Source organism: Leuciscus leuciscus, assembly GCF_965113295.1.
Source record: "Leuciscus leuciscus genome assembly, chromosome: 4".
NCBI lineage: Eukaryota > Metazoa > Chordata > Actinopteri > Cypriniformes > Leuciscidae > Leuciscus > Leuciscus leuciscus.
Genome location: NC_138728.1, coordinates 46,485,983 through 46,499,286, shown reverse-complemented (window position 1 = coordinate 46,499,286; position 13,304 = coordinate 46,485,983). Strand labels below are relative to the sequence as shown.

At 40.1% G+C, this 13,304-nt stretch overlaps 1 long non-coding RNA gene across 1 annotated transcript in view; it reads left to right on the top strand.

Annotated features, from left to right (window-relative positions):
• The window catches only part of LOC309496565, a 381,708-nt gene that overhangs the window by 310,549 nt on the left and 57,855 nt on the right, over positions 1–13,304 (top strand). The window lies entirely within an intron of this gene.

The window sequence follows — 13,304 nt, the reverse complement described above, 5'->3', positions numbered from 1 at the left end:
AGCCATGGACTGTTATCCTTGGTTATTGACTCCACCTCCTTCAGGGTCAGATTAGTACATTTTGTATGTGCCCAGAGCAAGCAGCTATCACACTGGATCTGAATAACATTGTAATAAGAAAATGTATGAAATATTTTACACATTATTTATTTTGTTGTTGTTGTTGTTGTGTTTATATAAATATATGCCACACAGACATATAAATAACTTAATACTCACCCACAGTGCATTCTCAGCGATCTCTTTGCAACCACAAAACTGGTAAACACTTTCAATAGGCTCTGTCACACAATCACACAATCAAAGGTCACTTTTAAAACTCACTTTATAACAGCAGTCAATATTGAAGAATTTGGTTTGTCTTTAAAATTAAATTACAATTACGGTAACACTTTATAATAACAGTACATTGGTTCATAAGATCACTTAGAGAGTGTAAGTAAATGATTGATAAACTATTTAAATGTACATTCATATAGTAATAGTTACTTAGTGTGCTAATAAATGCTTTATTAACACGTATTTCAGGGTTAGTTCAGGTTATAAAGCATTTAGTAGTTGTCAGTTCACTATTTTTGTGAGCTTATCTAAAGTGAGGATTATTTATGTCTTATAAAGCATCTATAAAGGAGATTTAAAGGCTCAGTTAAATATATCTATGTTGTGTATCACTGTCATCCTTTTGATGAGCTCACAAAAATAGTTAACTGACCTCTGCTAAATGCTTTATAACTACCTGACTTAACCATAAATTACAGTAGAAATACATGTTAATAAAGCATTTATTTACACACCAATTAACTATTACTATATGTCTGAATAATAAGATGTATGAATGTACATTTAAATAGTTTGTTAATCATTTACTGACACTTTATAAGTGATGTTATGATTCACTGACAACTCTTAAATAACTGGTTTGAAAATAATACAATTTTCATTTAGACATGATAAATGTATCATTAATAAAGTATGAAAATACAATTATTAAACACATTATAGATATGATAAAAAATCAAGAATAAATCATTTATAGCTGTATTTATAAACTGCTTATTAATGATTAATAGCATGCACTTATTATAAAGTGTTACTAAAGTTACTGTTAATACCTGAAGAAGCTAAAATAGCAGCTGCCATCTGTTGCCTAATATCAGCTATTGCCTCCAGCCTTGCATCGATGGAAAAATGGTTGGGTACAGAGAGAATTACCTCGCCAAACTGAAAGTAACAACAGAAAAAGTAATTACACCATATAGTAAATTTACCATTTCAGTGTACACAAGTATATAAATTTGTCAAAAATGTTTCTATACCTTCATAACAAAAACCCCACAACTTAGTTTGTGTTTTTCATTGGAGTTGTCTTTCCATCATTATCAGTTCAGTTAATTAACCTGTGTCTAGTTAATTATCTGTTCCACCTGTGTTTCTGTAATTAGTGTTCATCAGTGTCTGTATTTAGTTCCCTCAGTTCAGTTAGTCCTTGTCCGTTCTCGTCTATGGTTAGTCATAGTCAGAGTCATTGTCTAGGTAACGTTGTGTTGGTGTGTTTTATCCTTCTGCCTGTATGTGCCTATCTGAGTATTAGTAAAATGTATGTATTGGAGCCATTGGCCTCTTCGCCTTCTTCAACCTACACCACACCCTGACAGAAGAACGGACCAAGAAAGTATGAGTTGGGAGCTTGCTGGACAGATTGCGGCGGTGGCTCAGGGTAGCCGCGATCTGTTTGATTTTACATTTACGTTTTTTCAAATTGCCGAGACCTGCAACCTGACTGATGAAATAATCAAGGCGTGTTACCGGATGGGGGCAAAACATGTCGATCCGAGGGAGCTTCCTGATCTCTCTGGTCTGGACTGGAGAGAGGCACTCTCCATTTGTCTGGAGAGCTTCATCCCCCAGTACGCCATTCCACAGTCTGATGTTCACCTCATATCTGCCGAGCCTGAAGAACTATACTTAATTTACTTTAATATAGATCCTGAGAATCTTCACGTAATGTTTGCTGAGCCTGCACTTCACGTCAGTCCTGCCGAGCCTGCGCATCACGTCATGCCCGCCGATCCAGAGACTGTTCACGTCATGCCCGCCAAGCCAAAGACTGTTCAGGTCATGCCCGCCGAGCCCCCCCTTTGCCGCTGGTCCTGTCCAGCCCAGAGCTCCCTTCGCTGCTGGTCCCGTCCAGCCCAGAGCTTCCTTCGCCGCTGGTCCCGTCCAGCCCAGAGTCTCCTTCGCCGCTGGTCCCGTCCAGCCCAGAGACTTTTCCGCCACTGGTTCTTCCCAGCCCTGAGCCAGTCCCCATCCCAGAACCTGAGCCCTCACCAAAGATGGCCGCTGCCACGTCGCCTGAGCCCTCAGCAAAGATGGCCGCCGCCACGCCTGACCCTGAGCCCTCAGCAAAGATGGCCGCCGCCACGTCGCCTGAGCCCTCAGCAGAGATGGCCGCCGCCACGGTGTTCGTTCCTGAGCCGGTGTCCGTTCCTGAGCCGGTGTCCGTTCCTGAGCCGGTGTCCGTGCCTGAGCCGGTGTCCGTTCCCGAACCGGTGTATTTTTTTGGCGGAAATTTTTCCGCCCGAAGGGTCGTCTCCGCCATGGCCACCCGAAGGGTCATAAATAAAATAAAAAAACTCAGTTCAGTTAGTCCTTGTCCGTTCTCATCTATGGTTAGTCATAGTCATAGTCATCGTCTAGGTAACGTTGTGTTGGTGTGTTTTATCCTTCTGCCTGTATGTGCCTATCTGTGTATTAGTAAAATGTATTTCCAAGGAAAATGCCACTCCATAGTGGGAAGAGGCCCAAGTAGTGCCCTTTCAGGAGAGTGACAATCCCTTCACACTTGTACATGTTGTCTTCCACACTGCTAAGTGTGTCTTTCTCCATTAGCTTCATAGCCTCTTCCCTTACTTTACCAAACTCAGAGATAAACTGGGAGCATCCAATTATTGTGTTTTTTGACATTGGAATGTCTTCTTCAGCAGGGATGCATGCCTTGAGGGAAATGTCATCCTCAACATCCAAAGCGATTGTTTTTCAACTCCCACTTCTACAGTTGGTGTGTTTTTTTCAGCCAAAATGACAAAGCACATCTGCAGAAAGATTGCTTTAGCTTGCTCAAGACTGGTGCTATTTTGCAAAAGTGCAAAGCAGAACACAGCAAAATTGTGCAAACCTTTGTCTTTTGTCACTTTGCTGACTGCATTTGAGATGGTTTTTACCATGTGTGCAGCACATATATGTTTTTTGGTGCACTGTGTCTCATTAGGTCCACTGTGAATCTCATTAGGTCCTTCTTCTGGAGTTTGTAATGACAGATTTTGTGTGCCCTGTGTAAGTAAGTGTCAACATTTTCTTTGTTGAATGATAACAGCACACTTTGGATCAATGCCCAAATAAATCTGTCTCGATGTGATGTATTTTGACAGAAGTCAACTTGCAGACACTGTGCACAAATTTCAGAAGCCAACTTGAAATATTTGGCACATTGTGTTCATTTGTCAACAGCTCAGAAACTGGAAGTGGAGGTTTGTTTAAACCATCTCCTGGGAGAACAAGAGTGTAGTAGAGTACTCTCTTATCTTGATTGGGTATCTTGCTCACTATTCCTCCAGTTGCATCAAGATAGAGGGATGTGTTATGGTTTTTCCGGGGGTGGGACACAAAGATTCCCATTCCCTGTTCTGTGTACATTTGCACTGCAAAAGGGTCAACTTGCAAATGCTGTATATACCCAGGGCTGTTGAAAAATCCTGTGTCACACTCTCTGAGTATTTTTTGAGTTATCATCAGTTCCATGACATTATCATGAAACCGCTGACTCCTTTTGAACTCAGAGGATATGGTTTTGAGAACATTTCTTGTGAGGCATTTTGAAATGTTCCCAGCCATGAGCTCTTCATTTGAAGTGGAACTCCGTTTTCGATAGTAGAAATTGGAAATTCCATTTCTTAAATGCAATTGGACATGATGGATTTTTTTTTTCTGAACTCTTTGTAAACTATTTGAGTCCAAGGTGTTCTGAGTTTTAGTTGTCCTCCTTTAGGTGCTATTTTTTTTCCAGTCTTTACTACATAGGTGAATTTTGAATTTCTTTTTGCCTGGTGTTGCTTGTCTCCATTGGCTCTTTTCATTTTGTCCTGCATTCTCTGGTCCACTATTGCTGTCATCCTCAGGGTCTACAACTTCTTCAGGTGATGTCATTGCACAGAAAATCATGATCTGATACCACATCTGTATTGTCTTCCTCAATTTTATCCAGCTGGTCAGTTAGCTTCATTGGTTTTCGGAAATGTTTAAAAACTGCTGATTGCACATTTTTACGGTTACTGTGCCATACAACCGAGAGCCACTTTCGGTATTTAACCCTCTGAGGTCGAGAAACGCGCCGACGCGTTTTGCTGGATTTTTTTCACATAGCAGCAACATAAACTTAAAAAAATCCGTCATTTATGGTCATATAAATAAAATAAATGCATGATTATAAACTATAGAGGGTCTTCTTTTTTTTGTGTACACTCACATTAACATCAAAACCTTGTTTTTATTTTTAAATAAATAAAATAAACAGGGTGCGCTTTCAGCTCACTCTGTCTCCGCAAAAATCTTTCTGAAACAAGTCTGTAAAATGAACTGCAACTCAGCGAATACTTATCACACAACCATGAAACATGCGTCTAAAGAAAGCTTTAAATTTCTACTTTTAAATAAAACAGTTCACATTCAAAACAAATATTCTCCTGCAATGTAATCTGTATGAAACTAAAGAGAAGTACAGTTTCTCCCGTCTCATCTAATTAGCTGTAATGAGTTCACGCCCTCTTGCAGAGCGCGCAATTCATAAGATAATGTGCTGAGGTGATCTATGCAAAATAAGGTAAACGCCCCCTGAAATGAGTTCACACCCACTCGCAGAGCGCGTTATTCATAAGATAATGTGCTGAGGTGATCTATGCAAAATAAGGTAAACGCCCCCTGAAATGAGTTCACACCCACTCGCAGAGCGCGCTATTCATAAGATAATGTGCTGAGGTGATCTATGCAAAATAAGGTAAACGCCCCCTGAAATGCTTTAACCTGTTAAGCTGCAACGCCACTTTTGAAAAATCCCCAGAAATGACATACCCAAACTGAAACAGATACAGTTCATGAACCCTTTGCACTAAAAGCACAAGTATGATCTCATTTGAAAGCTGACACCTGGTAGTTTATTGTAAATGTAGAATTAATTATTGTCATAATGAAAAAAACATTTTTTAAATAGCTTCAAAGTTTTGTAAAGTTATTAGAAATTTATTTTTATTAAACATATTCATGAAAATAAAATTGAAGTGGGCCCTGGAGCAATCTAGAAATGCACTGCAGCTAAAGCCATATGTGTGACCATGTTATATTTAAAATCTGAAAATGATAAGTCTAAAACTCTGTATTTGGTTAAATGTTTTTCAAGATCATGTCAAATTACTTTATTTTGATTAGACTCTAAAAATGCTACTGATGTTTAGTCATCATCTAAGTCATCTATTCAGTCTATTGTCTCTATTGTTTTGTGGTGCAAACGAGCCCCATTCAGTCTCAGTCTCCCCAGTACACATTCACACACCTCTCCAGCCTGGTTATGGATCTAAATATGCATATCTTTTGTCTGCATTATAGTTACTAACGACTGGCTATTCATAGGGTTTCAATCCCTAATTTATTTTATCAAAGTTCTCACTTATATTTGAAACTGTATCAAATGCACTAAAACATTTCAGAAAAGCATTACTATTTAGAAAAAAAACCCATAAAAGAATAACTTCTAGGTGACAGGTGCACCTGAGCTAGCTAGCATGTTAGCTTAGCACACCATCAATACACGACCATTTATGAGATTAAAACTATGTTTTACTTATTTTATAACGCAAGTCAATTGTTTTAAATAATCTTCTGTGATCTAATTTGGCTTCAGATAAAAAAAAAAATCAGAAAGAAAATATATTATTTATAGTATGCACGATGATAAAGTCTATATCGATTAGCATTACATTATAAATATAATCTATTATTATAAAAATACCTGGCATTGCTTGAAGAACACTCAAATATCATAAGTTGATGAAACAACTATTAAAATTAAGATACAATTAATACAAAACGAAAGACCTATGTTACAGACAAATGAAAGACAACATTTCGTTGATTAGTTTTGGATAGATTACACATTTTTACTGTAAAATATCTGCCACCTCAAATAAGCTTTTGTTTGCCAATTTTTGCTAATATGTTAAATATAGTATGTTTTGTCAATGTAGGCTATATTCGAAGTAATGAATCCTTAACTTTGAAATATGTATGATAAAATGTATACTTTAGTTTTTACAAAGAAAGATTACACTTCAATTGTTGTTGTAATTGTAACCTTTTTAATAAAACAAATTTTAAAAGGTAAATATAAGCCTTTTCTTTAAATAATTTTTATTGTGTTTTATTATTGACAAATTTGGGGAGAGGATACATATTCCAAAACTGAAAATACAGTATGAGAATTAACTGCACAATTACTAGACATGTTTTCCTTGGATATTATACAATTTGCAAGCAAAATTTGTAAAAAAAAAAAAAAAAAAAAAAAAATTGACATGCTTCCAACTGTGAACCAATTTGGTAGAATATATATATATATATATATATATATATATATATATATATATATATATATATATATTGCTCTTGCATTCTTTCTTGTGGCTATAGGTGACACATCTGAATGAATGGCTCATTAAGTATGCGGGCCCCATTGTCTCCTCAGGTGTGAATCACTGAATATGCATGATGCTGTTGAATCGTTGACGCCCCTTGCGCATATTGCCTTTACAAACAAAAAGTGTTTTACAAGATTTAAATCAATGTATTGTGTTATGTGAATGATAAGGGCAGGATGATTTTCACATCATTTTGAAGAAAAAACTTTAGGCAACGACATCCATTAGTCAAAAGTCTTATTGTCACATATTTAGTATGTGTTTTGTGGCCTTATTTCAGAAACTTTAGTTTTTAGTTTTTTCAATAACCATGCATAAACATTATTCTCTCAAAAATACAAACATGTACATGCATGTTGCTCACATATTATGGTAGCCCTGTTTGTGCTAAATAGAGTGTAATTATACCTTTGCCATTAATATGTTTATAAGCAACTGAAAAAAGCACAAATGTCAGGGCAAACCCCTCAGACCCCAGAGGGTTAAGTATTACTACTTAAAAATTAAGATTACCCCAGAATGAATTGCATTACTAGTCCACCCCAACACTTATGCACAATAATAATGACAAATGCTGAGCAACACTTAACATTTTCTTAATGAAAATGATATATTTTGGTTAAATAAGCAAACTGTTGTATTGCCATATGACATAGCTATGCATGAATACACACTAGACAAATGCAGCTGATGTGAATACATACATTTTCATTCAAGCAATGATTAATGCATGAATTAATGAAATTAGTATATTTATTTACTGACAACAATATGAAACATGAATAAAAACAAGTAAATGAATGAATAAAAGAAATCATCACAATAAATAAATACATACAAGTCAATACCACATGAAACATCGCTTTTTTTAAACTTATTGTTCTAAAAAACTATCATGTATTTACAGGCTGTGAACCGCACATCCTACCGCCATCTCAACAGAGCTGTTCCCATTCTGCGGCTTTATTTTGATGAAGCGGCTGACCACCGTGCCCACTTTCACCTGTCTCTGTCGTCCATCATGTCCCTAATTGCTGCAGTCAGACTGGGATCTGACCACGGATGGGAAAGGGACATCGAGGTGCTTGTGTTCCTCTACTGGCTGGCCCATGCAGCATCCGACAGGGTGGAGTCGCAGACCTTCGATATCCCAAAGACCTCTGTGCATGACATGGTGCACGGAGTGAGCAAGGCCATCATGGGAATTTGGAGGAGGGTGATGTGCTTTCCGACCGGAGATGACCTGGAGGCAGTGGGAGCAGGATTTGCACAGCTGTCTGGGTCATCAGCTCTCAGTAGAGCAGTTGGTGCAATAGACGGCTGTCATATCCGTATCAAACCTCCAGCAAATAACTCCCACTGTTACTTCAACAGGAAGCTATTTCACTCCATCCAGGTCCAGGCCATCACTGATCACCGGGGGACATTCCTTGATGTCTTTGTGGGATATCCTGGGTCTGTGCACGATGCCAGAGTGCTGAGGAACAGCCCTGTATATGCTGGCAGCCTTTATCCTCCTGCAGGCAAGTGCATCCTCGGGGATGGAGGCTATCCTTGCCTGAGTGCAGCATCTGCCTCATCACCCCGTACAGAGAGCCTGTACAGAACCCTGTGAGGCTTGCTTTAACCCCAAGCACTCCCGTGCCCGCAACATCGTGGAGAGAGCTTTTGGGATGCTGAAGACACGCTGGCGCTGTATTTTCTTCAAGGCCTTGGAGGTGAGCCCTGCCTTCGTGCCTGAGGTTGTTGCGTGCTGTGCTTCAAATCTCGCTCTATGCAATGGGGACATCATTGAGCCAGAGGATGAGGAAGACCTTGATGACGGCCTCCCTGATCCCCACAACCTTGAAGCAAGAGTGGGAGAACATGTGCGGGACAATCTGGCTGCCGCTGTGTCTGCTCCAAACGTCCGCTTGCCTGCTCTCCATGAGAACGACTACCTTTAAAACATTAAAACATTTAAAAATATTAAAATGTTTTACAATTCATGTTGTCAGCATTCCGTTTCTTGCCAAATGTTAGGTTTACAATTACATGCAAATTTTTGTTACAGCTTTATTACCTTTATGGTGTAGTGGGCTAAATCACTGAACTGGTAAGCAGACGATTGCTGGTCGATCAGCAAGGCTCTTTACTCCAGGTTGATCCAGGGTCATTGTCCCTGTAATAAATGCATTAAGTCCAACCGAGGAAGAAGTATCTACACTTCTCCTCTCCAGTCACCCTACCACCTGCCCGCTTGACCCCATCCCCTCACACCTTCTACAAGCCATCTCTCCCACACTTCTACCATCACTCACACACATCATCAACTCATCCCTCCATACTGGCACCTTCCCTACAGCATTCAAGCAGGCTCGGGTTACTCCACTGCTCAAAAAACCCACGCTAAACACATCATTTGTAGAGAATTACAGACCTATCTCTCTCCTACCATTCATTGCGAAGACACTTGAAAGAGCTGTCTTCAACCAACTAACATCCTTCTTGTCTCTAAACAACCAGCTGGATGTCAACCAATCTGGCTTCAAGAAAGGACATTCAACTGAGACTGCATTACTGTCAGTCACAGAAGCCCTACGGATCGCAAAAGCTGCTTCCAAATCTTCAGTCCTCATTCTCCTGGATCTGTCTGCTGCCTTCGACACGGTGAATCATCAGATCCTTATGTCCACCCTCTCATCACTGGGCATCACAGGAACTTCACTCCACTGGTTTGAGTCCTATCTCACAGGTAGGTCCTTCAAGGTTGCATGGAGAGGTGAGGTATCCAGAGCACATCAGCTGACCACATCAGCTGACCACAGAACCAGGGTTCAGTTCTTGGTCCCCTCCTCTTCTCCATCTACACCACATCACTGGGACACATCATACAGGCACACGGTTTTTCCTACCACTGCTATGCTGATGACACGCAGCTCTTCCTCTCCTTTCAACCAGATGATCCCACAGTAGCTGCACGGGTCTCAAGCTGTCTGGCGGACATCTCCACATGGATGAAGGAACATCACCTGCAGCTCAACCTGGCAAAAACTGAGCTTCTCGTCCTCCCTGCCAATCCGTCTCTACATCACGACTTCACCATCCAGCTAGAGTCATCATTAATCACCCCATCAAGATCGGTCAGAAATCTTGGAGTAACGTTTGATGACCGGCTGACCTTCACAGATCACATTTCAAAGACAGCTCGATCATGCAGGTTTGCACTGCACAACATCAGGAAAATCAGGCCTTTCCTAACTGAGCATGCAACACAACTTATCGTCCAGGCCCTGGTCATCTCTAGGCTTGACTACTGCAATGCTCTTCTGGCTGGACTTCCAGCATGTGCAACCAAACCCCTACAGATGATCCAGAATGCTGCAGCTCGTCTTGTCTTCAACGAGCCCAAGAGGGCCCACGTCACTCCTCTGTTCATCTCTCTGCACTGGCTACCTCTCGCTGCTCGCATCAAGTTCAAGGCACTGACGCTTGCTTACAGAACTATCACAGGCTCAGCTCCCTCCTACTTTCACTCACTCCTACGAGTCTACATCCCTACCAGACACCTACGATCGGTCAACGAGCGACGTCTCGTGGTTCCATCACAGAAAGCCACAAAATCACTTTCCAGAACATTCTCATTCACAGTTCCATGCTGGTGGAACGCTCTCCCCACCCTCATCCGGAATGCAGAATCCCTGACAACATTCAAAAGACAGCTGAAAACCAATCTCTTCCGTGAGCACTTAACCTTATAGAAAAAAAAAAAATATATATATATAATTTCCTTTCCCTTTGAAACATCACTTATCAGGCTTATGCTACTCTGAATAATACCTGAACTTCGTATTTTGAGCACTTCTTGCGTTGTTGTTGCTTTTGCCTCTTTATGATGACTCGCTGAATTTTGTCCTAATTTGTAAGTCGCTTTGGACAAAGGCGTCTGCTAAATGACTAAATGTAAATGTAAGTCACTTTGGATAAAAGCATCTGCTAAATGTAACTGATTTTGAAAAGCCTTTTCTGAAATGGTCTTGGGCATAAACGCTCAAAGCTGCTTATTTGTCCAAGGTATTACTATAATACAAAATGCATACATTTACTACAATTTCTATTTGGTGGGTTAAAGGGTTAGCTCACCTCAACAAATAAATTCAGCCATATTTAATGCTTTCATGCTGTTAGATCCTTTTTTAAAATTTAAATACAAAAGGGGATTTTTGTCAAGTTTGTTCTGCTGGTTTCTGTTCATACAATATCAGTCAATGGAGGCCAACTTTCAGAAGCTTCCTGCCATTATTTGATGATGCTTTTGAAGCTTCTGAAAGTCCATTGACTGATATTGTATTAAACCAACTGTAAAAACCTGACCAAAAATCACCATTTGTGTTCAGGAAAACAAAAAAACAGGGATCAAACAACATGAAGGTAAGTAAATCATGACTGAATTATATGCTTGGGTTCATTAACCCTTTAGGTACCTACTAAGGTAGTTTGTGTAAACAGTCTCAAGTGCAACTAAGGGCGCTTTCACACTGGCAGTTTAGTGCGGACCGGGGCGCGGTTCACATGAAAAATCGCTAATGTGAACGCTGTCATCGGACCCGGGTGCGCACTAGAGTACCGAACCCGAGACTACCTGGAGGAGGTGGTCTGAGCTCGGTTGCTCCCGAACCGTGGTGCGGTTCGCGTTAATGTGCAAGCAACACGGACTCGGGTGCGCGCTTGTTCAGGAAGTATAGTATCCCGCGCATGCGTATCACTGTCGAATATCATTGTTTCCTCACACGAGTTGTATTCTTCATGCGTTTTCCGTGTGCGTTTGCCAAGGCCGCATTAATGCACGGGCTTACCTGGGCTGAAGCCCAGGGGCCTCCCAAGTTCTTGCCTTGCCTTGCCTTGCCTTCATGATGAGCTGAAAAGGTCATATTTTTTTTTTTTAACTTGTCAGATTTTGTCGCTGTATGTCGCTAGTCGCTTTTGGGCGTTGGTAGTGCTGTCGCTCTAATGTTATTGTTATGGTGCGTTCACACCAAACGCGAATAGAGCGTCTGGCGCGCCGCGCGAGTGATTTCATGTCAATGCAAACGCGCGAATGAGGCGGCCACATCTATACAAAACACCATCACAAGTGATATTATACAAATATATAATTTTAATTTGACTAGGAATTAGGCTCAAAAGAAACAGTATGCTGTTGGGAGAGTGTTTTTATATTACCACACAGCAGTGTTCAGGGATTAAATCATTTACTAGATTAACGATCGATCAATCTACAAATTAAACTCACTCATACTGTACTAAAACGTCATCCGAATTTGACAAATAATAAATTGTCTTGTTCCTAATAGTCAACATAATGCAGGGGAAACTGTAAAATGAACTGCATCATAAAACTACAACACTCGAACTATAAATGTAAGAATTAAACTCACTGAGACTGTCGACAGTTTCTTTTCCATGCATTATTTTATTATATCCATGTTTGTGGTTAGTTACAGTCAAATCATATAAAACAGTGAAATCGCCCTTGAACTCCTCTGTCTTGCCTGCACTGCACTCGAGACGGTGACGGGAGCTGAGCTCCACTGAAAGGCTTCTTTCCTATTGGTTGTCGCTCGCGAAAATCGCTTCTCATTTGCATAAAGTTGAAATTTAGTTGCTGTGTGTGGTTGTTAAATAAAGTGTCTTGTGTTTATGTGCTCAGTGATATGTTAATAACAATATTACAATTAAAAACAATATTAAAAAACTCACTGTTGTAGGTCTCGAAAGAAACTAATGCATTTTGTGATGTAGATTACCTAGAAAGGCTTTTACACTTTTTTAAAATGAGACTCTATAAATCGAGGGGATGGGGGGCCTACAAAACCTCTCAGCCCCGGGGCCTAACATTAGGTTAAGGCGGCTCTGGCATTTGCGATGACGTAAGATCACTGCAAACGCACCTGGGTTCGATACAACTAATTGAGTGTGAAACCAGACCAACACTGCAGGGGGCGCCGGGAACTAGCGCACTCGGGTTCGGACCGCAGCAAACGAACCCAGTGGAAAAACGCCCTTAGATCATGGAGGCCCATTGTCCTGAAGAGTTTTTCCTACCCTAATTATACACACCTGAATCAATTTAAACCAATTAATAACTGACTACTTGAAAATTACAAACAGGTGTGTAGGAACTGACCTCTACATGACCTGTCTTGAATATCCCTGCGTGTGCTCTGTATGCATTTAGAAGTCACAAAAAACTATTGTTTTAAAGTGTGTTATTTTACATTACACCACACATTCACAAATTATCCATCACTTCATAAATATTTAATTTATGAATGTTATCATTATCTATCACCAAATGTCTAAATGTCTATAATGTACTGTGAATGCCTAGAAAGAGTTTGCTTTATATACATAATATTGTACAAAAGTGTCAGGCCACCATTTGATGTTGTAGCAGTGGTATAATGACCATATGTGGCAAGAATTTAGTGTGACCTCCTTTACACTTGAGCAATAAAAGGAACCTGGCTTTCATAAACTTAAATGGAATGGAAAAGGACTAGAAAGCCCAAGAAAACTTCT